Source organism: Leopardus geoffroyi, chromosome A2, assembly GCF_018350155.1.
Source record: "Leopardus geoffroyi isolate Oge1 chromosome A2, O.geoffroyi_Oge1_pat1.0, whole genome shotgun sequence".
NCBI classification, from domain to species: domain Eukaryota; kingdom Metazoa; phylum Chordata; class Mammalia; order Carnivora; family Felidae; genus Leopardus; species Leopardus geoffroyi.
This window is the reverse complement of record NC_059331.1, coordinates 147443205-147467676: the sequence shown is the minus strand read 5'-3', so window position 1 is coordinate 147467676 and position 24472 is coordinate 147443205. Positions and strand designations below refer to the sequence as shown.

Below are 24472 nucleotides of genomic sequence, written 5' to 3'. Positions count from 1 at the left end.
CCTCTGCCAAGCATTCATACAATGCATTTACTGAGAATCTACTATTTGCTGGGCACTGCCTTTCACCTTCAACTCTCTGTGCACAACTTAAAAAAAAATTTTTTTTTTTTAATGTTTATTTATTTTTGAGAGAGAGAGAGTGAGAGAGACAGAGTGTGAGTAAGGGAGGGGCAGAGAGAGAGGGAGACACAGAATTGGAAGCAGGCTCCAGGCTCTGAGCTGTCAGCACAGAGCCCCACGCAGGGCTCAAACTCACAAACCAGGAGATCATGACCTGATCTGAAGTCATTGCCTAACCGACTGAGTCACCCAGGCACCCCAACAACTTTTACCAGGACTCTACACAGAGTACGTTCTCTGCCTGGAAAACATTTCTCTTTAACTTGCCCACTTGTCTGGATACTTCTGTTTATCCTTCCAAACTCGCTTCCAAACTCATCTTCTCTGGTAAGTTCTGTCAGGGTTAGGCACCCCTCTAATAAGCTCCCTGTTGATGTTATCTCACTGTTGTGTGATCAACCGTGTCCTCATCTGTCTCCTTGTTACACTATAAGTCCTTTAGAACAGGCTGTGCTCTTCATTTTTGTATTCCCAGTGCTTAACACAGTACCTGGCACACAGCAGGCACGCAATCATGAATGAATTAAAGTGGCAGAGCTAGGTTTCAGAGTCAGGTCTTTTCTCTGTGGCACAAATCTCACCCTTCCTCTTGCTACATCTTCAATCTGAAAAATTTGAAAACCTGGGATAGGTGTATTTTTTCCTATCATTAATTAAAATATAGACAATAGCGCCATGAGGATTCAGTTGACTATTTATTTCTTGTTTAGCTCTTCCTCCTCACTCCACGGTTTTGTTCATCAAAGTACCTGGGTTAACTAAATCTAAAATGACCAAAAGGTCTTTCCATACATATTTATATCCTTTCTACCTCTTATCCTGTTGCTTCTACAATACCATCAAGGAAGCAGAGAGTAAGTACATCGGGAGTAAGGTTGGTTTTATTTTGGTTGTCTGGTAACTGACACTAAAAAATAATGTATCAACAGCAAATCACATCCCATTGTCCCTTCCCCCAAGGTCTCTATGGATGGGCGTTCAAGTTCCAGTGTTAAAATTTAACATTGCAAAATCCAGCTAAAATTGAAATTTTTATGTAGTGACTTCAATATAATCATAGAACTTTGCAAACGGAAGGAAGCTTAGAGATCTTTAGTCTAGCACTTTCATTAAGCTTCTGTGAGGAAACCAATGCTAGGAGACCTAGAATGGCTTGCCCAAGGTCAGCCAGTCTAAAGGAGGGGTCGGGGCAAATTTCCTGACTTCCAGTTGCCTGATATTTCCTCTAAGCACCCTTTTATTTTCCATCTAAACAAATCATCCACACCAGAACCCACCTATTCACACAGTGTGTATTTTTATGATATCGCCTTTGTAGTATTCTTGTCATAAAAAGGAAGGACCTTAAAAAAGAATGCCCCCGTCTTGTCCAGGGGGAATTGGTAAAAGAGACAATTAGTACAGAAAGTAACGGGTTCCTATTTTGCAGGGTAGCCCTGTAATCACACTCTGTTCTCTGAGCGCCCCAATGCTAACCCAACCTTATTTGTGCTCCCAGGGCCCGGATTCCATTCAATTTCATGCCTTATTTAGTCTAAATGATCTCCCCAGCTTCCATGTGTATTTTTTTGAGCTTCATTTTAGAAATATCATACTTAAATCTACTCTCTACTTGAGTTTGTTTTAGTTCTAATGCTGAGGAATGAGGATTCTGGGTAAAAGAAATAAAGGTGATAGATTTTTGTAAGCCTTTCATCTCAAGAATGGTTTTCTCAAATGGCAACTGGCAGTCTAATTTATTCCTCAAATGATGACGTTTTCCATGGGAATTAGAATTTAATTGGGATAATTTGTTTTCACAGACAGCAGAGATTTCTTTCCAAGAGTTTTCAGTTTGATAATGTTTTACCAGCGAGTGCACGGAGACCAAATATAAACCAGTTCTGAGAAACAGGAAGTGAACCTGACTGGTCTAGTCTGCATGTCCCTGGCAGTGACGCAAATACAGAAATCAAATTAGGAAAACAAGATATGTGGGTGTGAGGCAATCGATAATGATCCAGGATGCTACAACGCAAGGAAGAACGCCTTTAACCGAATGCCACTCATTTTAATAACACCCTGAGAAGTTTGATTTCCACTGAACATGCTAGGGGTTCGGAGCAGAATGAGCTTGGGTTCCCTAGCAACAGCATGTGCTTTTGAGACCGTCATTAGCCTTTCAGTTAATCCCGCCAACCCCTTACTTCTAAATGTATGACTGACATTAAAAAAAAAAAAAAAAAAGAAAGAAAGAAATGGTATTTCAGAAAGTGCTTTGAAATTTCCAGGAGCAAAATGGAAAGGAATTGAAAAAAAAAAAAAAAAAGTTGTCCTGAGAATTGTATCAGGTAAAAGATGTTCGTCGGTGCCCAGCCTTTCCCCACATTCACTGCTCTCAGTTCTGTTTCTGAATCTCCTGTTGGAGGGGAAATGGTTGAGAGTTTAGGGCAGTCCCCTCATGCAACATCAGTCCCAGTCTGAAAGTGGGGTGAGTAGTGGGGTGGCAGTTTGTGTGGGGCGGAGGCTGGGGGGTGGGTAAGTGGGATGGGAGGGAATAAAACACAGAGGTTTCTTTCCCCATTTTATGCAGATTACATTATCCTGGTCGAAGGAGCTTGGGGAAGGAGGGTGGTGAGGGGGAATGAAGCTATTTTTCCTATTGATTGTTTAATTGCACCAGAGGCTGTTTGTCCGAGGCCCCTGGCCAAGAGCATTATTTTGGTGGCTAAAGTGAGGCCGGGAAGGTTTCCATCCCCTTCCTTAGTTTTAAGCAAGACAACCCTTAAAGCGCAGCCGGGCTATAGGAATATGGTGTATGCTGACTTCTGCTACTCAGATGTACCCTAAAGCGCCAAGCCTGATGGGACGGTGGTTTTCAAACCCTGAATCATTGCTCTAGCTCTGTCCTGGGTTCGGGATGCACAACTCCTCTTTGTAGCCTGGGTCAACTGCGGGGCGTTATTAGAATGGTAATTATTGCTGCGTTTGGCTGGTCATCCTTATTATGGCCTGGGTCCTTTTCGACTGGACACTGGGCTCCTTCAGTTTGGCCGGGTGACTCCTAGTTCTCCCCGCCTCCCCACCTAACCCCCCCCCCCCTCCCTGCGCGCTCCCTTCCCAAGGCGACCACCTGCGCCGCCCCACTTACCATCTGCCCCGCGGGGAGGGCCCCTCGGGGTAGCGGTGCCCTCCCTGCTCCCGGGCGGCTCTGGGGGAGCTCGATGTTTGCCTCCAGCCCTCCGCTACCGGAGAGATCAGGTTCCTCCCCTCCTCCCCCTCCAGCTCCGGCCGCCGCCGCCGCCGCCTCCTTCTTGCATGACACAGCAGAACCGCAGCTGCTGCAGCAAGTCCCAACCATCCGCCCAGGAAGCGCCGCAACCGGGACTCGGGAGGGGCAGAGGGGGGCGAGGCTGGGGCCACCGCCGAGGGGGATTCTTGCCCCCACTTTGCACCACACACTTGTTTCCCAACCCAGGGGCATGGGAACAAAATCAGGCTAAAGCCGACAAGGCCGAGCCGTTGAGGAGTGCTGGGGTTTGGCGTCAGAAGGGATGGGACCAGAGAGAAGGGTGCGAAGGAGACCCCAGTAGGGGCAGGACATTGCAGGGAAGGAAGAGGCCGAGAAGTCAAGGGCCAGGCTGTGAAGGAGAATAAAGGAGGTCAAAGAGAGGTAAGGAGGGAGAGTTGTTGAGAAGGGAGACGGAGCTGGGGTGGGGGGGGGGGGTGGGGGTGGTGGAGAGCTGCAGGGGAGGGAGGACCGGGAGGGAGTACTGGGGGAGGCCTGAGCTAAGTACCCAGGCAGCATGAGGGCTGAACTGGGAGGCAAGGGCACAAAAGGGGAAAGGGATGTTGGATTTAGGCATTACATAGGAAGGTAAAAATTGGGGGACATATTATGGTATTAGAAGGGATGTAGTGGAGATCATTCATCATGGCTGATGAGGTAAACTGATGAGGTGGAAAGAGAGAGAGAGTCGAGGCAAAGCCAAAAGAACGGGTGATCTTACATCCCACCCTTTAGTTTCCTGAGAAGTTTTTCGTAATTCCGCCAGTACAAACAGGGAGTTTTCCTTATAAATGGAACAGCATGAACTAAAGCATAGAAGTAGCTGTTTAGCTCAGATTTACAGCACAGGATTTCCATGGTCCACAAAAACTTTAAGGCAGAGATTTGGGATTTAAGGCATAAGCGCATAAAGGGGTGGTGATTCAGTAATCCCGAGGGCACTCAAAACTGATGTTACAGTTTCCACACAGCACTGGATTTGAATAAGTATTTCAGAGTGTTTGTTAAATGTTTCAAGTTAAATGCACTGGAAATGATGACAAAATTATTGGCTGCAACTATCCTAAAAATGCACCTGCTTTTTCTTTCTCTCTATACTCACGTACACACACGTACGTGTACACACACACACACACACACACACACACACACACGTGTAATTTCGAGGGTCTAGCATGTACAGTAGGATTAAGGGAAACATATGTTTTTCTGATGATTTTATTTCCTACCAAAACACACGCTACTAGCATTTTACAGCAAACCAGCTGCTTCTCACCATTTGAAACAATGTGGTCAGAAAACTAATGCAAACACTGCCACTTTGGTTTTGTTTGTACCTTCCAGGTCACATCTACGTACCTCACTTCCTGACACAAACAAGTTTTTACTGTTGTCAGCAACAAAGCCCTAATATAGCTGCGGAAGAGAAAAACTGCATTGCATTTAGCCTCCTGCAAGCATCATCAACAGTTACCGGAGGAATGTAATTCCAGAAAGCTTTAAAGCTGGTGGTGATGGTAATTATGTATCAGATGCCTGATTCTATTTCTGTTATTATTGTTTTGTCATTTCTGTTCTACCCAAGAGCTGGCTGAACTCGCAGAGAGACGAATCCAGTTTTTCTTCTTGACTTGGTACAAAATTAATCAGACCTGATAGAAAACTCATTGCTCTTGGGGAAAATCAAGTAGGAGCCACGAAATGTCATTTTAGCAGAGCGTGGGTTTTGCGACTGTAGGAAAGGATTTGAAGACGCTCCTTCTGTTCGGTTTCCTATGTAACGAGCAAAGGCTACACGCACGCACAGACGCCACAGCTCCCGGATGCTGTGGCTCCCTTATCTGGGCTCCTGCAGCGCCAGAAGCCCCTTCGGGATGCTGCGAGGGGCTCCCGGTGGGTGGTGGTAGGAACGCTGCGGCCGCGGCCACTCCAGCCGCTGCTGCTGTTGTTGCTGCTGCAGTCACGTGGGAGCCCCTTTAAGTTTCCATAGAGAGGCCTCTCCGGTGTCACATGATGGACATGATATAATGAAACAACATTGTGGAGAGGAAAGCATTAGGGGAGCCCACGGCTACGAAAACAAGTGAGTGAGAAGAGGTGGGAGGAAGAGAAACTACGCCACCTCCCCTGCAGCCGAGCCGCACGCAGCAGCCAGCGAGAAGTGGGCGACGCCGGGGGGGAGGGGGGGCAGGGAGACGGGGTCCTCAGCCCCGGCCCGGGGACCCCGCCGCCCACCGCGGAGAGAACAACTTTTAGCCGGCAGCCTCGGCCACCGCCGCACCTGTCTCCGGAGCCTCCATCGCTCCTCGTGACGATCAAAGGGAAATTCTAGAAGAATATGCTCTACAAATATACATGCGCATCATTTTCCTCCTCGCGTCTGGCTCTGGAAGGAGGAAAGAGAAAGGGATTCTAGCGGCAGCGTGCGTTCCGCCCCAAGGTAAGTTGTGGAGTGTGGGGAGAGCCGGCCCAGCGGGACTTTGGGGTGGGAATTTTGTTCCCCGTTTAGCCCTCTCGAGGTGAACGGGGCGTCCCCTCGCTCCTGACGAGGCGGACGGGTCGGATGGTCCAGCAGGAACATTTCCACTGTGGACTGTTATTTCCTCTTTCGCACGCCCGGCGGTCCCACCCTCGGACTCCCCGGGGCCCCTGGCCTCTCCCCGGAAGGGGCGGCAGGTCACGGCCGGGATGTTCGGGAGAGGGGCGAGGGAAGGTAGGGGTTGTGGCGTTGGCCGGGAATGCCGAGGCGGTTTCGCCATGTTTGTGTTGCTAAGAGCACTTTTTTCCCCTTTGAGGTGGCTTGATGCCACATGGCTCCTCCGGAGCCGCTGCCGGGTTGAGAGAGAGAGAGAGAGAGCGAGAGTGTGTGTGTGTGTGTGTTTTCAATGTCCGCATTCCAGCTAATGTTGCGCAGATAAAATTCAAACGAGGTAAACAGAAGAGGAGGAGGAGGAGGAGGAGGAGGAGGGGGGGAGGGAGGGGGAGACTGTTTCCATTTCGAGATCCCACCTCTTCACTCCGCGGAAACCAACATCCCGAATCTGGAGAGCGCTCGCTGGTTTCTCCCACCTACCCCACCTTTGCTGTCGACTAGAAGTCAGGCGGCGAGGGGGAGGGTACTTATGGAGGACGCGGCGTCTGGGTTCAGAAAGGGAAAAACACCCCTGGCACTCGGGCCTGGGGCTACCTCCTCCTTTTCGCCGGGAGGGATGGAGGGTGTCTTGGGATCGCTCTGGGCCTGGGGGACGGGAGGTCGGCGCTCCCGGGCGGGGCGAGGGGGTGCTTGCCCCACTCCCTCCCTCTTACTTTCGGGGACCGGACGGTCTCGCTTCCACCCCACCCCACCCCAGGCGCAGGTTCCTGCAGGCGGGCTGGGTGGGTCTCCGGGCTTCCAGAGGGCTGGTTGCGTAGCAGGTGTGTGGTGGGCATTTCTATTTTGTAAGTCTTGCATTTGGTGGGACGACGTGGATGGACAGAGCTGCGTCTTAATTTTTTTTTTTTTTTTTGGAAATTAGGGAGAAAAATCAAGACGTTCCACCCCGCCCCTCCTGTTTTAAATACGGATTCAGCTCGAAGCTAGGCTGAAGGGTGAGTGGGGATGTTTAAGGGTGAGGGTGAGCTTCGTCATGTGGAAAACTAGGCTTTTGACAGCTTGTGGCCACCCCCCCCCCCCCGCCCGGGCGGAGTGCGGGCTCGGTGGTCTGACAGGGGTGACGTCCCGCGGGGTGGGAGCAGGCGCAGGGTCCCGAAGTGCGCGAGGGTCTGCAGCCCTTGTCGCGGGGGAGTGCCTGGCCACGTGAGGGTGGTCTGCGGAAGCGCCGGAGCCGAGAGATGGGCGTGAAGTGCGTAGCACAGTGGTGCCGGGGGCGGACACGAAACAGCCGTGGGCGGTGGAGCGCGGAGGAGCGGCGACTCGCGCGGGCCCGGCCCCGGAGCCGAGGCGACCGTTTTATTCAGAGCGGCGGCCGGAGCCGGGCGCCTTCCCCGCCGGGCCGGCGTCCCGGGCGCGGGTGGGTGCGCACTTCACGGCCCTCTCCCGGGAGACCGTTTCCGGGCGGGGTCCCCGGCCACAAGCGAGGGCTGTAAACAGGGTGGCGCCCTCTGCCCTCCCGCCCCCGGCCTGCCGGGGCGCGCGGCCGGCGGCGCCCGGAGCGGCGGAGGCGCGGCCGCGGCGCCGGCCAGTGGCGGCGGGGGCGCGCCCGCTCCCCGCCGCCCCCGCGCGCCCCCGCGCGCCCCCGCCGCCCCGCCGGCCGGCCTCCTCTGTTTTTGTTTTGAGGGAGCCCGCGTGCAGCTGGCGCGTGTCGAGTCACGTGCCAGGGGCGGGAGGGGGCTGGGGCGCGGGAGGCGAGGGCGCGGTGACGCACGCGTCCGGAGGGCCTGCCGCCGGGCTAGGGGCGAGGGGGCGTGTGCCCCCGGCAGACCCCAGTGGTGCAGGGTGTCGAGGCCGCATCTGGTGGCGTTCGTGGGAGTTGATGCTCGGTAAGCCGTATTCGGACGTGGGTGTGAATCCCACCTCACTTCTAGTTCGTCGTCACGGCATCTAGGCGAGCCTCATCCATCCGGGCGGGGGCCCGGCGTGCGCTGGTTCGGTCCAAGATGGAGCAGACCTTACCGGCGTGTGTATTTTCTGCGGGCACGTAGAGACCTGTATTATCGTGCTTAATCCTGGCTGCAAGTTATAAACAACTTGAGAAAGACTCCTATGCGTGGCCCAATCCCAGACTGATTGACCCCAAATCCAAATAGGGCTTGGACGATAGAGTATTTAGAAAAAAAACCTTTCTCGGTGTGTTTGATGCACAGTGAGGGGCGAGAACTTACAGAGGTCGCCGGCTTGGTGGCATAGATGTTTGTGAAACGATCTGTAGGGAGGAAATAGTAAAAATAGCTTAAATAGTTAACACGTATTAACACTAGATGGGTCACTGTCTGCACTGTGGCGACGCGGGTATGGATATTTGATGAAACATTGTCGTCCCCATTTTACAGCTGGGAAATTGCAATTCACGAGGAGAGGTAAGAGTTGGTCAGTGATGATACCTGATTAGCACCCGGGGAGGCTGACTCCAGACCTCATGCTTTAGACCATTGCATATGCTGCATCTGAAATAACACCTTGACCTAAGGGCCATGGATTTGAGTGAATAGGAATACTTACATGTTTGCCCACGATCCCGCGAGTGTGTGTGCGTATGTTTATATATATTTTTTATGTACGAAGTTTTACTGGTATTGGGGGGCGGGGGGGATAGGGGAGAATCACTTGGTGAATTCGTTAAGGCCTAGAGGCTACTAATATTTACATGAAGTTTATTGTGTAGAGAGAGGGATCCGAGTAATGTGAAGAGAACAGATTCTGTGGAAGTGTTTTGTTTTGTTTTTGTTTTGAGGCTTGAACATAGCATTTGTGAAGTGAAGAGTCTGGAAGGTGCAGATATTTTCTAAGGATTTACATGAGCAGCCACAATAAGCCCCTTCGGTTCTTACTAAGGACTGCTGTCTAGTATTTGTTAGCTGTAAAGCAGACATAGGCATATTATCAAGTTTTAGGGATTGGTTTTCATGTGGCGTGCAGTTTGGGTTAGAAAAGTTTATAGACCCACTGAGGCAAGCCGGACACAGATATGAGTGTCATGGGTCTGGCATGGAAATGATCTCTCTCCTTCTCCTGTCATCCCTGTCCTTCTTAAGCCACCAAGAACACTTTTCTCCAGCATTGCCTAACCAGTTGTGGTTCATTTGCACAGCTCTGCACAGGTTGTTCCTCTGCTTCTTGAGTACCTGGTTCCAAATTTCCCCTGGTTTCTGTTCAGAAAACATTTAAATACCCTCCCTGTGTCACCGCTGTGTTCTGTATGTATCTGTGTTGCTGCATGTTTTACAACACAGGGTATTTTTGTTTACATGTTAGACACTCTGACTAAATCCAGCTTGTCAAAGGTGCTAATGGTGATTCTTTGTATATCACTGGGACACAGTAGGCATGTAAATTTATCGTGTGGGTCTGAATTGAATTTGTATTGCGTTATACGTGGTGTTCGCCTCTGTCACCCATCCTCATTCTTAAATGTCTTCATCTTCTCTGCTGCTAGCTTATTAGGCTCGAAGCACACATCCTTGAACAGAGAATATGGAATACTATGGACACGTTCTTGTGAAAGGAACAGAACCGAAGGAGCAAAATGTAATCAATTTCCACTTGTTTCTGAATTTCATTCCCAGTTGGCTAACTGGACCGCGTGAATTTTCTTGGTTACTCCTGTAAACTGGGACGGATGCTCAATATCCTCACTTTTCAGCTTGTTTAGGAAAGAAGAAAGGGCACTCTGTTATAGATGGACGTATTTTATGTGCTATAGCAGAGTATAGATGCTTAATCACTTTTCATTACACTGTAATTTTTAGATTTAGTATTACCGGGGTATTTATAGAGCAGCATTATCTCATAGAGCTTTCTGAGACCATAGACATGAATTTTACTGATGTATTTAAATGACTTCAAGTAATAGCCACTAGCCACTTGAAGAGTTTAAATGTGGCCAGTGTGACATAGGAACGGATTTCTAGTTGATTTCAGCGTAAAGAGCCACCACTAGCTAGGGGCAAAGGTATTGGACAGCACAGCTACGGAGGATTCGCTTATGGTTAAGTCTGGTACTTGACAGGTAAACGTTTAGGCTGAAGTTATTCTGCCTTTACAAGAAAAATCTTGATTCATTTCCTAGGGCCTAACACTGTGCTTCTCGTTCATAGATTATAAGGTGTTTACTAGGTGATATTTTCGACCTATATGAGGTCTTCATATTGTAGAGCATTTGTCTGTGTGTTCTGGGAACTTTCCACGTAATTCATGTCATCTCCCTTTTTTTAGGAGCAGAGCGGAGTGATTATGAATAGTTGTAATTATGAGTAGTTACAAGCCAAAGGGATTTGAGCCCTTGACCTGTAAACTAAATGAAAGTCCCATAAGCATAATCATTACTTCTCTAAGATGTGTTGTGAAAAGCAGGCACTGTGTTTGTCCTGCTGACCCTTGTATCCCTGGTGCCTCATACAGTATCTGACACATACCAAGCGTTTATAATTAGTTGTCGAATGGATGAACGTTCAAGTAGGTTAACCCCTCTAATGTGGCTTCAGAAGGTACATGTGTAGAGCTGAACAAGAGGCTGAGTACCAGAAACTACACCGTATTTATGGTTCTTCCAAGGAATGCAGTCTTTCCCAGGACGTTACTGTTCACTCAGTGACTTTGATTTCTTCCCTGTAAGGTATGTAGCAGGACTTGTGATCCTTTATTGATAACACAGAAGTAAAGTCACGAGAAGATTGGTGGTCAGGTCATACAGAGAGAGTTGGAAGCGTAAGTCAGATTGAAGTAGTTACTTCTATTGCCTTATGCATTCGTCCCCGATTCTTTTTCAGTGAAATAAACTCATGGCACTGAGCTATGTTAGAAAATTTGGTTTGTAAAGTTGAAGGTAATTATGTATGTTAATAGAGTCTGAAAACAGCTCTGAAAATACATCTAGTATGGCATGACATGGAGAAAAGAGCTTCAACATGAGAAACAGGAACGGAAGCATTTATTTCTTAAATCTCTAAATCTCAGTCTGTGGTAATCCTAACACCCAAGTTATAAATTTCTCAAAGGGAATATTTAAAAGCGTAAATAGAAACAGATGTTTAGGTTGTGCAGATAACCACTACCAGGCTTTGAAATATTTATGTCGAAAGGTACTATATACATCAAACATCTGTTCAGAACGAGAGCCCCAAGGCCCACAATCGTAGATTTCATTTCATGTGGTGGGTGCTGTATTGGGGAGTTGATGACGGAGCCCGATATGTGGTCTGGTGCTTGTCGAAGGTGGTGCACAGGCTGCTGTCACCGCTGTGCCTCAGACTTCCCTTCCTCGTGGTGTGAGGTGTGGCTGGGTTACAGGCTTGTCCTCATGCCTAGGACGCAGGCTAGCTTCCTATTTTTCTGCCACTGTGAGTTCCACAAATGAAAACAAATTTTATACTAGAGTAAGTAAAATATATTTGAAAATGCAAATCTATCATTTAGAAAAGATCACGTGATACATTCCAAGATAAAACATGAAGTGTATTTTTCGGGGGGGGGGGGTAGTGGGGAGGGGAGGGCAACTTTCCCTTTAGCGATTTCTGGCCTCTTAATCCATGGCTCTTTACACGCATTTGGTGTGCGCTTCTTTGATGTCAGTGGTAGTGGGGGGAAGCCCCAAAACTGTTAACCACATGTCCCATAAATTTGGGGGCCCTTAAAACCAAAACCAAAACACAACTATAACAAGACAAAGCTAACCTCTCCTGTCAGCAACAAAAGTTAACCCAAGCAATCAACTAAATATAAAGGACTGTGAAATTTGAGTTGTGTAGAGGTCGGTAACATGAAGGGTTTTTTTTATTGAAGGCATTAAATGTAAATTATTCTAGATAAAAGAATTTATATGTGTTTAACCATGTAGCAATAATAAAAGAATTCATATTGCAGTAGGTCAAGATGGATGTATTTGTCTAGAAGATCCTGTGGGACCACTTCGGATTCAGGTGTGTAGTTAAAGAATCATTTCAGGTTTATTGAGAACTGTCCCTAGTGACGTCGGTCACTGACTTGGTATAATAATTGAGGGAAGTTAACTGGTTTCATTTCTTTCTCCTCACTGGGTTGGATGGATTGGATCACTGGTTCCCAGACTTAGCGTGCGTTAGGCTCACCCAGGGCTTGTTAAACCCAGATTGTCGGACCCCCAGCCCAGAGTTTCTGACTCAGCAGGTCTAGGATGGGCCTCACGATCTGTAGTTTTTGCAAGTTTCTAGGAGATGCTGCTGCTGGTCGGGACTACATTTTGAGAACCACTGGATCAGATCATCTTTTGTTAAGTTGTACAATCTTGGGCCTGTTTCTTCGTTTTTCAAGTGGCAGGCACCTGTCCTTTGAATTCTGTAGTATCGTGTCCTTTAAAGATTGCTGGATGGCAGCCTGAGTTGTAAAAGTTTAAAATGGATTAATTTAATTTTATGAGAATTCAGGTATTTTGCAAAATCTTTGGATCTGTTCAAATTTAGATTCGGTATTCTCACCCAGTAGTCGAGGTCCCCATTTAAATTATACTGAAATATTTCCGATGTTATTAAAAGACAACACTATTCTCTGTTTCTTAAACCTGAATGTTCTATCGAATATAACCAAGCAACTTTTAATAGCTCCAGGATATGATGGAGCACATTACATAATTGGGAGCTCACTAAATAAAATGGTGTTTATGAGACAAAGCTCCTTTCCTAGTCAAAACTCTGTGAGTTTGGGTTCTTGGTAGATGGATAGCATTAACCTGGACATCCTTCCAAGTTAACTGCTTTAGCAGAAGAGTCACGGCTACAGGAAGGAGATGCTCATTAGGGGATTAAGAGTAAGTTGTCACGGCATGGCCATTCCTTGTCTTGAGGACTTTGGGGAACAGTGGAGGCTCTGCAGTTTGTAAATGAGGAGCCGTTTCGGGCTAAAATCTGGTAGGACGGCTGTGGAGCCGGAGATGTCATAAAGCGGCCCTTGCAGGTCACGTGTACTGTTCTTACCCAGAGCGTGTGTTTATTTTTGTGGTGGTGCGTGGTGGTAGGGGGAAGTAGTGAAGGGGCTTTGGGGAGGGGTTGGTGGCGATTCTAAGGCATTCTGACAGGTTGTGCTCTGGACATATTCCATATTAAACTAGACTCCCAGGTGCCAAGAGCCAGATGGACTCACAGTCTGAGGTGGGTTGAAGTGAGGATTGACAGTACATTCTAATGTGAGTGAATTTATGGGAGAAGAAAGGATCGCAAGAATTTTTTTTTAATTTTTTTTAATGTTTATTTTTTCTTGAGACAGGGACAGAATGTGAACAGGGGAGGGGTGGAGAGAGAGGGAGACACAGAATCCGAAACAGGCCCCAGGCTCCAAGCTGTCAGCACAGAGCCCGACGCGGGGCTCGAACCCACGAACTGGGAGATCATGACTTGAGCTGAAGTCGGATGCCCAGCCACTGAGCCACTCAGGTGCCCCAGGATAGCAAGAATTTTTAAGGGAAAAATCTTACCTGAGAGCAAGGAAATAAAAAAGAAATGGGTGAGGGGTAGGGGGTGGCAGGGTAAAAAGGAAAGGTTTTAAGTTTTTTAAATGTTCTAAAACGGTGTGTATGTCAAGACTAGTTAATAGCACAGGGTTCTTTGTTAGAAAATAACTTAATGAGTTTTCCTTTTAATTTCCAGTGAATGCTTCAAGATACCACCAGATGCTATTATGTGACTTCTCTCTCATGCCTTTCCAACGTTATGCCCAAGATCCATACAGTGCTTACTTTTTTAGATTGCTTTATGATCGTTAACTTGTTTAAATCAAATTCCTGGAAGGCACACACAGTATTTATTATTGGATGTGTTTTACGGATTAGGAAGCAAATCATTTGTGTAGCACAGGCCACAAATCTGGGCGGAGGCCATGAGATCTCGCTGCTTTTCACGTCTGCTGGTGTTAATTTTATCTTGAAATTCTCGGTTTTCTAACTGCTTTTATAAAATGATTGAACCTTAAATCTTAAAGTTGAGTCAGCATCCGTATAATTGATTTTAGACTGTATTTCAAGGAAAGGGCCTTAGATTTTGATGTACTGTTTATTTCTTTGAAAAGGACCACAGGTGACTTGCTGCTCGTCATTTCTTGACTCCAACATCTGTGACATAATCTTCGGATCTAAATCTGTGACACTGGTTTGAATTCTTTAGACTTGAGAGTTTGAGGCTGGGGTTGGCAGTCTCTGTATGACAGGAGTGCTGGGGATGGCCCTTGGACCAGTTTTCACTCAGCAGTGGGAGGCGGGGTGTGCTGCTGTGTTACCTCCTGCCTTCCCCTTCCTCAGCATCTTTTAAAAGCCTCCTGTGCTTCGGGGAGTTAAGACACTTAGTGTTTTTCTTGTATTTAATCACATTAGCACCGGGCAACATCGTCTTTGCCCTTGTCACATGTCTTCAGTTTCCTTTCTTCTAACTTGTGTCACTTCTTTTCTTAGTTAGGCATCTAGCTTCTCAGGCTGACTTCGGGTCGGCCAAAGCCCCCCATCTGTGGATTTCCTTCATGATCCTGCCTCCACGTGTTTCTCTTCTTCCTTTCCCTGCCAGTTCTCTCCTTGTGCTGTGGCTGATTTTATTTAGTTTGGTGGAAAGGGTATTAAGGTAGAGTAGTGTCAGTAACTATAAGAACGATTAGTGGGTACGTGCCTCTTGGGATGCTCTGCTAAGTGCTTCGTGTTCTTCCCACGGGATCCTAGTTCCCACTTGCTACGGAACCGTGGGGGAGAATGTCCAACTCTGTGGCATAGGCTGTCATCTGGAAAACGGGGGCTTGGTGGAGTGAGGTGTGTCTGGCCCTACAATGTTGTGATTGAGTTTATTCACCCTCGCAGGAATACTTCAGCTTTCTGAAAGATACCTGTTACTCAAGACGGGTCTCAGTGTAGGGGTGTTGCTGCCCAGTCCCAGGAGCAGGATCCAGGACTCCTTATTTCAGACTGCCTGCAGTGTGGCCGGCCTTCTTTTTCCTTCAGAAGCCAGGGAGGAGCCTCAGGGCACCCTTCTCCATACTTGTGCCAGCTACAGTAGAAGACCTGAAAACTGAACCTGAACACTCCACTTTGGAAAGGTTGTTGACCCCGATCTGGAAGATTTTGCCACTTCTCATCTCCATGGTGGTGGCATTCTGCTTCTAAAGACATCTTTTTTTTTTATTGATGGTTCATTGGGAGTTTCTGGGAACCTGCTTAATTCTTCTGTTAATTCTTGAACAGCTTATTAAAAAATGCTACCTCACAGGTTTTCTTTTGCAAAATTATACGTGGTCTGTGACCTTGAGTGCCTGTTTCCTAGTTCTAGGGGAATTTTTGTTAGTACTGAATCTTTCTGTAATGTTCACAGCTACGCCAAGCTACTTATCTGTTCATTGTCAAGGCCACTGACAATTGTTTTGCTTTCTGCTTTCGTATTGATGTATCATGCATTCATTGCACGTATTGTCCATTTTCTAAAAATCTATGATTATCTTTTTTGTTTCTTTATGTTTCCAGAGAGATTAATCATTGCTGTGCTAGGAACACTTACTTACTCAGCTTTGTCTTTAGTGTTGTTCATATTCCTTCAGCTTTTCCTACTTTTTTAGTTTTTCAAAATTGTATGGTACCTAATTCTTAGAGGCTCTATCCCAAAGGAATTTGTGAGGACTCTTTGAATTTTAGGGATTACTGCCCGAGGATGCAAGTATTTGGTAGCAAAAAGTGAAAAGTATTTTCTTTTAAGTTCATTTATTTTTTTGAGAGAGCGAGAGTGCATGCACATACACGGGGGAGGGGCACAGAGAGAGGGAGAGAGAGAATCCCAAGTAGGCTTCACACCGTGAGTGCAGAGCCCCACGCGGGGCGCCATCTCACGACCTTGAGATCAGACCTGAGCTGAAATCAAGAGTCGGATGCTCAACTGACTGAGCCCCCCAGGCACCCCAAGTGAAAAGTATTTTTTTTTTCAACGTTTATTTATTTTTGGGACAGAGAGAGAGCATGAACGGTGGAGGGGCAGAGAGAGAGGGAGACACAGAATCGGAAACAGGCTCCAGGCTCCGAGCCATCAGCCCAGAGCCCGATGCAGGGCTCGAACTCACGGACCGCGAGATCGTGACCTGGCTGAAGTCGGTCGCTTAACCGACTGCGCCACCCAGGCGCCCCTGAAAAGTATTTTTAAATAGAATGCTATTCATAGGCTTTCTTTGGACTTTATCTTTAAAATCTGTGGTCTAGTTGATTATGCCTTTTAGTTGGTTTGTGAACAGTTAACTGTGGTTGTGTGTTTATAAGCTTCTCCTATTTTCATGACAAAAGGTATAAAAATCCTGTTTTTCTCCCACTCTTAAAGGGTTCAAAATTAAAATTCTTTCTGCTACAAATTTAATTCTTCTGAAAGGGAACATAGGAGTTTGCTCTTTGCCATTTATATTTGTTACTACCTAGCTAGTAGTTTGGAACAAAGACTTTGTAGGCTTAGTGAATCAATATGCTGTTCAGTCCTTTCATATCAGCTACAGAATATTTTTCAGTAGTAGCAGATCATTTGTGATTGTAAACAACAGAAATATCCCAACAACAGATTTGCTTTAAAAAGATTTTTAAAATGTTTATCCAGATAAGAAATGCCTCCCCATAGCTGAAGAACATTTGCTCCTATGTGTGTGGGGTGGGGATGGGAAGGTGGTGGTGATGGTGGTGTCCTGGCTTATCCTGGGCTCATTCTGTGTCTCATGGTCCCAGCCCCTTAACCCCAGGAAGGGCCCAGCAGTTTTAGAGGACATTGGCAGTGGGACCCCGAGAGGGACTGGAAACGCCCTCCTCCTTACTGCGTTTCGTTCTTGTTTTTGCAGGGTACTCGTTGTTTATGAAAGCACTGAAATGCAATTGTATAAACATACATATTGCTTGCTTACATCTTTTTGGATCATTGTGCTCTTTTGGAGTTAAGGGATCTAAACTCTGGGAAGATTACTAATTAGGAACAGGTCAGGTCCTGGATATTCCTGGTAAAATCCAGTGTATTTTGGATTGCAGCACTTTTCTGTGTTACTTTTCATGCATTGGAATCCTCCTAATCCTGGACCTGGAGTCTAGGAGCAGGCCCTAGTTAAGTATGTCCTCTCTGGGCAACTTTTGTGTCCAAAAGTAAACCAAAGGAAACAAACAAACAACGCTTAAAGATGTCTGGGATCGGTCTGAAAGTGTTGTGTGATGTTGGCACACCATGGCCTTGGGATACTGACAAGCCATTTTCGGCCATTCCTCTCTTTCTTGTTTATTCTTTTTTTCTTCCTGTGTTCTTTACTGTCTTCACTTCTTTCCCCTTTCCCCCCCCTCTTTGGGTTCTTTTCTGTTTCTTCTGTTCTTCCTTTCTCCTTTCCCTTTGCCATTCCTGGTATGGATAGCCTAGTGACACCCTGAAGTTACTGTAGGCATTTTTTTTTAACCTAATGGCAGCCCAGAGCTAAATACAGGTTTTCCTCTATGATTCTGTGCTGATGCAAACGATCTCTGAAGAGTTTCGTATGTTTATATAGCATATTCTATGTTGAATGGAAAATATTATGTGAGATATATTTCATATGGATGTTCAGATTTTGTGCTCAAGGACATTCTGCCAAAATTTAGGTAATATTAATCATACAGATAATGAACTTCAGGATTCTTTCTATTTATGAAATTGTTGGTAAACGGCAATGTTGTCTGAGTTAACGTAATGATTTTAAATTGCTTAAGCTTGGAGTAGTTGGGTGGCTCAGTTGGTTCAGTGTCCGACTTTGGCTCAGGTCATGATCTCGTGGTTCGTGAGTTCGAGCCCCACGTCAGGCTCTGTACTGACAGCTTGGAGCCTGTAGCCTGCTTCAGATTCTGTATCTCCCTCTCACTCTGCTCCTCCCCCACTCGTGCTCTGTCTCTCAGTATCAGTAGATACTGTCCCCCCCCCCCCCGCCCTGCTTTTTTTGGTAGGTATCACTCGTGTATTTTCTTGTCAGTGAATCAGCTTTTCTAAGGATATTGTGGTTGCCTCTGTATTCAGGTGTCTCCAGCTTCATCTTGGTTAACTGAAGTAAAAACATTTAGAGGCAGGTCTCTCCTAGTTTCAAACTGGTGGAAGGGTACCATATGGGATATTCCATAGGTGGATACCTAAGAGGTGCTTTATTCAAATTGTTTGTAGTTTCTTACGGTGTTAGAAAGTAATGTCATGTAAATAAGATATAAGAGAATTTGGCTCTTTTGGTTTCTAGAGTTGCTTTATTTGGGATTGTGGAACAGGTTTTTCCATTCTTAGTAGGATAACCTGGCATTGTTTGTGTCAGAGAGAAGACAGTTGTGACAATCTGGAAGGATAGGAAAGATGAGAGGAGTTGAAAGCCTTGGAGAGAAAGATGAGGAGGCTGGAGTGTGACAGTGAACTCTGATCCCCTTCCCTCATTGCTTAGAAGCAGTTACCATGCTCTGCTTTGCCTAAAGAAACCCCTTGTTTCAGTTAAACACTTTGGAACGCCTCTCCTGTGCATCACATCCAGCTGGGTGCGAGGGGAATTACAAAAGAATGATCCGTGAAGACTTCTTCCTCTAGATGTTTACCCTCCAGCTGGGTCTCTGATGCATAGGCCGTGGAAGGAGTGGGTGAACGTCTAAGTGCCCCAAGAGTGGTGGAGGCAGGAGAGAGAAAAGAGTGCAGCGGTAGGGGAAGACCCTGGGGAGCCATGCAGTCGCAGCAGCCTGAAGCCCTGGTAGTTAAGGACCCCTAGAGAACTCGTTTGCATATTCTTTTGCCCAAGAGTGCAGGGATGCTGTCGGGCTAGGTTAGGACCCAGGGTTGGGTGTTGGGAAATGACTGTTGCATGTTTTCAAGTGGCAAATGAGGAGACCCTGTGAAAGTACCAGAGCCTTTTTACCCCATCTTTTTATTTTGAAAGCTTGAAACCTTTAGCAAAACAGTCCCGTAAGCACACATATATCCTTGTAGATGAAACAGTCGTTAACATTTTGCTGTGCTTTCCCTCATGCTCACTGTATGTGTGTGTTTTGAATCAAATGTGGTAAGTAAATTTATAATGTTTTGCCTCACCACTTGAATATAAGTTTCAGATACCATGACATTTCACCTCTAAATACCTGCTAAAGGGGGCCTTCTTCTAATAATAACTAATAACCGCACTACAATGATCACACCTAAGAAGTTTAGCATTGATATAATAACATGGTCAAATATATACAAAATATTTTAATTTGGGAGTGGAATGTGTATTTATTTTTGTTTTTAAAATCAGGAGGACTTATCTGGCACAGTGTGTGTTGAATGAACTGGTGGGACAAGACACAAACTGGTTTGTACATATTTAAAAAGTCACATATAGTCATAAAAATAGAAAGAGGTTCACTATTTTCTTGAATATATTCATGATCTATTCATGATACAATCTTAAGTAAGAACAAGACATGGGAGAGTGTCAAAAAGAGAATTTATAGGGGCTCCCGAGTAGCTCAGTCGGTTAAGTGTCTGACTCTTGATTTTAGGTCAATATATGTAATTTACATTGCATATATATATGCTGCCTTTGATGATAAAAGAGAAGTGTGTTTAAAAAGCTGCTAAGAGAAAATGAGTGTTTAGGAATAATGTCTTTTTTCTTTAAAGTCATATTCTTGGGTTTTATTGCTGATTGTATGAAGGTTAACAACCTTTTTGAGAATATACCAGAAATCTGTTTTACTGGTAAATTTTTTCCATTTGATAGCAATTTGATTATTTCATGTGATGATTTTTATAGAATCGTATAGTGAATTTGTGTGATACTTATCTTTAAAAAATAACTTTTTTGCAATGTTTTGAAATGCTTTGCATGAAAGGTTAAAATTAATTTTGGAGTTAACTCAGCCACAGTTTATTTTCTGTTGTTGTATGATTAACAAAGTTATTGATTGGTACTTAGTGCCTTTTTCTTTTGAAGGGCAGTGTTTATTAATTAGTGAGTGTTGAATTGCTCCCAGTGTCCATTAGGCATCCTGTGGTTAATAAAGACAGATAGCCTGCTCTTGATAGATGCTTCTGGAAAGTTAACTTGTCAACAGTGGTAGTTAAATTCCTGTCAGGGAGGGAAGCCCCTGATTGCTGGGGCAAGCCTTCAAGAGGAAAGGAACTCCAGGCTGCTTAATGAGGCACCTAGGGTGTGACTTTGCAGATGAAGAAATCTGATTTTGCTAGTTCATTCAGAGTTGATGGGGAATGTGAGACTGAATGAAGCCTGCCAAACAAGCTTACAGGAGACTGAACTTCCATGTGTTAATTTGCAGTGGGAGATATACTATGGCCAGCTGTAAATTTGTTGAAAGGATGACATTTGGATCATAACTTTACTTGGTGAACATAGAAATAAGATGGGGGGGCAAATTAGATATTTTCAATTGCTATTTCCATCAAGTCATTAGAATTTGATAGAGGACTTTTCATTTATTTGTTACCCCAGGGGCTATCCTGCTTAGAAACTGGGGCCTGGGGTACCTGGGTGGCTCAGTTGGTTCAGTGTCTGGCTTTTGATTTTGGCTCAGATCATGATTCCAGGGTTGTAGGATCGAGCCCTGTGTTGGGCTCCGTACTTGCTTAAGATATGCGCACCCCCCCCTCCCCGCCCAAGCTTCAGAGTCTGGGTGGCTCAGACTCTGGATATTGGCTCACAATCTCTCAGTCCTGGGATGGAGCTCCGCTGTTGCTTGGGATTCTCTCTCCCTCTCTCTTCCTCTCCCCCGGCTTGGGTGCACACTTGTGCACTCTTGTTCTCTCTCTCTCTCTCTCAAAAATAAATAACCTTTAAAAAAAAAAAAAGATTCTCTCTCTCTCTCCCTCTGCCAATCGCACATGCCCGTGTGCACGCGTTTGCTTGCTCTCTCTCTCTAAAATCAACAACAACAACAACAAACCCAAAACAAAACTGGGGCCTAAAATTAGAGCCTCTTTAGTATAGTGTGGTGCTAGATAAGAACAGGATGAATTCTTTTCCAGTTCCCTTTGTAATCAGTTACCAAAGGCCCTATAGCCTTATTTATGCCGGGTACATTATAATACAGTAGGGAGACATAATAATAATAGTGAGTGCTTAGCATGTGTTGGGCATTTTACTAAAATATTTTTCTTCTGTAATTCCATTAATCCCATAATAGCCCTAGGAAATAGGCACTGTTATCATTCCCACTTCATAGACAAGAAAATCAAAGTTTAGGAAAGCTTGGGGCTTAGAGCCCAAGTTCCAAGCCAGGTGGCCTGACTCTGGAGACGCTTATGATCTTAGCTTATGATAGAATTTCTTTTGCACATTGCAACTTCTTTCCAGTTGTGTTTTCCTTAGGATATAGCGTGGTCATTTTGAGACCCCTTATCTCCCAAGTGAACACTTAGGAAATGTAGTTAATGTTAAAATATTTAAGCACTAACTCTTAGGGTAGTTTTTTTTTTTTTAAGATGCTGATTTTAATCTATGATAATTCTGAATAGTTTCATTTGGAGGATGGACCATTAAAAATTTAAAAGGTTGCAAAAACCCCCAAACATAATGCAAAGAACAGCTATTTTTAGTTCACCTATTAACATTTGGTGCCTATTTTCTTGCTTTCTGTATTTATGTATGTATGTGTGTGTTACATGTATATTTTTTTTTCTGAGTCATTTGGGATGTTACATATTGCATGACCCTTTATCTCTATTTCAGTGGGCATTTCCTAAGAACAGAGATTTTTGGTTATATACAGTTAACTACCTCATACATTTATGTTGTTAAAATAGTTTCATCTAATCTGCTATACATATTGTGATTTTAGCAGTTATCCTAATGAGGTCCTTTTTAAAATATATTTTCTTAAAGTGTATTTATTTTGAGAGAGAGAAAATGGAGGAGGGGCAGAGAGAGAGGCAGAGAGAGATAATCCCAAACAGGCTTCACGCTGACAGCTCCAGGTGTCAACTCATGAATTGTGAGATCATGACCTGAGCCCAAGTCGGACGTGCAACCGGCTGAGCCACCCAAGTGCCCCCTAGTAAGGTCCTTTGTAACATTTTTTCCCCCTGTGGTAGGAGATCCTGTCTAGGGTTATATGTCGTATTTAGTTGTCGTATCTGTTTATATCCTTTAATTTGGAATATTTCTACAATTTTTTTGTCTTTTTTTAGATTGAGATTTTTGAAGAAGATAATCATGCCTGTCCTTTTTTTTTTTTTTTTAATAATAGAAATTTTTTCATTGTGTGTTTGTCGGATGTTTCCTCATCTTTAGAATCAGGTTATGGGCCAGAACTTACCTTTTCCCCTTCTTAATAAGTTTATTGTTTTTAAAAATCAGGAAATTAACACTCATGTAATAATATTATCTAAGTACAGACCTTACCAGATCATAACGTTACATCTAGTCTTATTTTATCTGGAATGGTTTCCCTGTCTGACTTTCATGGCATTGACATTTTTGGAGAGTATTAGCCAATTATTTCTAGAATGTTCTTCAATTTTGGTTTGTTTGAAGTTTCCTCTTGGTTAGAGTCAGGTTTTGCACTTTTGGCAGAAATGCTGCACAAGGGACATTGTGTTTTTCTCAGTGCGTCATACTTGGAGTCACATGATGTCTGTCCCACTGCTGGTGATACTCATTTTGCTTATTTGGTTAAGGTTCGGTCTGTTAGGTTTGCCCAGGGTAAAGCTACTCTTTCCCTCTTTACAGACAATAACTATCTTGTGGAGTGATGTTTTTAGTTAATGTCCTAATTACTCCTCAAACTTTTACTCATAGGCTTTAGAATCCTTGGGTGACTCTTGCCTGAACTGGTTATTCTTATGATGCCCACTGGTGATTTAAAATGCCATCATTCCCGGGGCGCCTGGGTGGCTCAGTCAGTTGAGCGTCCGACTTCAGCTCAGGTCATGATCCTCAACGGTTAGTGAGTTCGAACCCCGTGTCGGGCTCTGTGCTGATAGCTCAGAGCCTGGAGCCTGCCTCAGATTCTGCGTCTCCTCCTCTCTCTGCTCCTACCCCGCTCGTGCTCTGTCTCTCTCTCTCCTTCAAAAATAAATAAAAACATTAAAAAAAAAATGCCATCATTCCCTCTTCATTTAATTTTTTCTTCCACAAAGAAGAGTGTTCCCTTAACTCTTGTTTATTTATATTGGTGTTGACTCATGGATTTTTACTGTATTCTTATTTTATATTATCCTTACTTATTGCGTTGCTCAAATTGTTCTGGATTTGGCCAGTGGGAGCTCCTTCACGCAGGCTCCTAGGCCCTTTTGACACTGTCATTTTTGGGCACATCCTTCCTTTCTGGCACAGAATAGTCCTTGTGTACTTTCTCCGTGTCAGCCCTGGACGTGGCCACTTCTCCATTCTTCCTGTGTGAGAATCCCTGTTTCTCCAAAGCATAACTGTTTACTTTTTGCCAATGTGGTGGGTGAGCAATAGCAGTTCAGTGTAGTTTTAACTTCTGTGTCTTTTACGAATTGAATTGGACATCTTTTCCTGTGTTTAAGGGGTGTGTATGTGTCTGTATATGTGTGTGTGTAATCCTGTTTTTGGCCCGTGTTTCTGCCAAGTTACTAGTATTTAATTCTTCAGTTTCAAGAGTTCTTTATATATTATGATATTAGCCCTTTATCTCATTTTATTTATTGTCTTTGGTTAATGATGTTTTTTTCTTGTCATGCAGATTTTATTAAACATTTTGGTGTAAGCGTATTATCAGTCTTCTCTTGTAGTCTACCTGATTTTGAGTCATAGTTAACATTCTTTTCCTTAGATCATCGTTAGAGAAGATTCACCATTTTTTCCCCTGTAGTACTTGGATAGCTTCATTGTTTTACATTTAGATCCCTGATTCATTTGGAGCCTGTTCTTGTGCGTGGTATGAAGTATGGGTCTAATTTTATCTTTTTCCAGATGGCTAACCAATTGTTTTAACCATTTATTAAAAAGTCAGTTTTTGCCCCAGTGATTTTTAGATGGTCCCTTTATCACACACAGTATTAAAGTTCCATCTGAACTTGGGTCTGTTTTTGACTTTTTGTATTACCACACTGATTTGTCTGTCTACTCATGGGTCAGCACCACACTTTTAATTATAGAGTCTTCAGAGTATAATTTGATGTCTGTAAGGACCAGTCCTCTCCTCTAGCGTTTTAGTGTTTTCCTGACTGTTCTTGCACATGTGTTTTTAATATGAGGCTCGGTATCAATTGTTAGCTTCATTTAGAAGAATTATTGGTATATTTGTGGGGATTGCATTAAATTTATCAATTAATTTATAGCAACTTGACATTTTTGATACTGACTTGTGCTGTATGCCCAAATAAGAAATGTCTATGTGTGAAAGTATGTGCCCTTTTAGGAATGTTTTAAAGTTTTTCTTGGATGGGTTTTATACCTTTGTTGTTAAATTTATTCTTAAATATCTTACTTCTCTGTGAAAATTGTTTTTTTTTTTTTCACTTACT

General features: G+C 44.7%; 1 protein-coding gene and 1 long non-coding RNA gene across 2 annotated transcripts in view; one reads left to right on the top strand and one right to left on the bottom strand.

Annotated features, from left to right (window-relative positions):
- MKLN1 (muskelin 1) overlaps nucleotides 1-3356 on the bottom strand; it is a 376956-nt gene extending 373600 nt beyond the window's left edge. Inside the window, exon 1 of the mRNA XM_045495670.1 lies at nucleotides 3251-3356. The gene's annotated coding sequence lies outside the window, so the exon portion shown is untranslated. The remainder of the gene's footprint in view (nucleotides 1-3250) is intronic.
- A 27-nt stretch (nucleotides 3357-3383) lies between these two features.
- The window catches only part of LOC123606880, a 50224-nt gene continuing 29135 nt past the window's right edge, over nucleotides 3384-24472 (top strand). Inside the window, exons 1-3 of the long non-coding RNA XR_006716534.1 lie at nucleotides 3384-3772; nucleotides 4733-5828; nucleotides 6904-6976. This is a non-coding gene — a long non-coding RNA (uncharacterized LOC123606880). The remainder of the gene's footprint in view (nucleotides 3773-4732; nucleotides 5829-6903; nucleotides 6977-24472) is intronic.